Raw genomic sequence first — 1,711 nt, 5'->3', positions numbered from 1 at the left:
GTAGCCATATTTATTTATTAATTTTTTTATGGGTCCTGCCGGCTGGATAGAATGGCCTGGCGGCCAGATCTGACCCATGGGTCTGCATTTTGTCCACCTCTGCTATGAGGTCTGCTGCCTCCCTGGGGCCTGCATCTGGGATGTTGTGGAGAGGATCCCTAGGTTCGCCTGGCCCTCCAGCCACTACCCAGGCTTGCCATCCACGTGGACATGAATTACATGCCCAGGGGTAATCTGGACTGGGTCATGAGTGACTACAGGGCTCTGGGGGCTGGGCTTAAGGGGTCAGAGGTGCAGGTAGCCTTTTTCTCTGTGCTCCCGGTTGCAGGCCATGGACCTAGGAGGGAAGGATGTGTTGAAGAAGTGAACCAACAACTCCAGCAGTGGTGCTACCAAGAGGGCTTCAGTTTCTTCGACCACAGCACACACTTCAGGGAGAGAGGACTCCTGAGAAGGGACGTCATCCACCTCACGTGGAGGGATAATTCCCAGTTCTTGACCAGGATGGCCGATCTTCTAGATAGGGCTTTAAACTAAGATTGCCAGGCGATGGGGAAACACTGATTGGAGCATGCCCAGGGACTGGTGTACAAGAACGCTCCAACATTGGGGACACTAGCATAACCACGCTTACAAGAGTTGAGGGAATGGGAACCATTCTCCCTCAGTGTGAAAGAAAATTGAGGGTCTCAACTGAAGGACTCAGGTGTCTGTACGCTAATCCTAGGAGCATGGGGAACAAGTAGGAGGAGCTAGCCCTCCTACTTTCGAGCAGACATTACAATCTAGTAGGGATTATGGAGACCTGGTGGGACTCCTTGCATGATTGGAATGTAGCCATAGAGGGCTACATTCCAATCATGCAAGGCTACACTCTGCACAGAAGGGACCAAATTACAACAAGATAGACAAAAGGAACTGCTGCACCACAGACCATGCAATGCAACTGCCACAGGGTTGTCAACTCTTGCAATCTTATCACGAGGCTCATGACATCTGGGATTTTTTTTTTTTAAATCTCAGCTCCTGAAGATGCATGATTATATCAGCATTTCAGCTTTTGGTTAAAAATAATAACCAGAATGTCTAATCCTCAATGCTGTGTAGAAAAATCTTTTAGAAATGTAAGGAGCTCATCTCGAAAGTACCAAAAAAATAGGACAAAATTAACTATTTTTTAGAATTTTATATTTTTCAAGCCAATTGCATGAAGTTTGTGGGCCTAACCCATGCTTTTTGAACATGTGGGGAAATCTTACTGCCCTGGAGCTGAATGCTGATGCCTCACTGTTTTTTTCTCCGACCAAAGGAGAAGATGGATTCCTAAATTTAAACCTTGGCCTATAGACTATGAGAGTAAAACTGGAACTAGCTAAAGAAAGTGTTATTTGAGCATGTTTCTCTTACAGGGTGTGATATATTATGAGCATATATATACTTATATCATGATTGCTAGATTCAGAGTTCAAAGCCAAACCTTTACATTACATCCAGCTTTCCTTTTATTGAGCTCAATAATTTGTGATGTGACTAAAACCTAACTTGCATTTAGGGAGAACATATGATTTGGGAAGTATCCAGTCTTGAGTTAAAGACACTAAGAAATGGAGAATCCACCATGTCATAGATTCATAGATGTATGGTCAGAAGGGACCTTGTAGATCTTCCAGTCCAACCCCCTGCCCCGGGGAGGACAGAAAACTGGGCTCGA

This window comes from Gavialis gangeticus, unplaced genomic scaffold, assembly GCF_001723915.1.
Source record: "Gavialis gangeticus isolate Ggan-Ray unplaced genomic scaffold, GavGan_comp1, whole genome shotgun sequence".
Lineage (NCBI taxonomy): Eukaryota > Metazoa > Chordata > Crocodylia > Gavialidae > Gavialis > Gavialis gangeticus.
The sequence above is the reverse complement of the archived record's forward strand: the minus strand, read 5'-3'. Positions refer to the sequence as shown.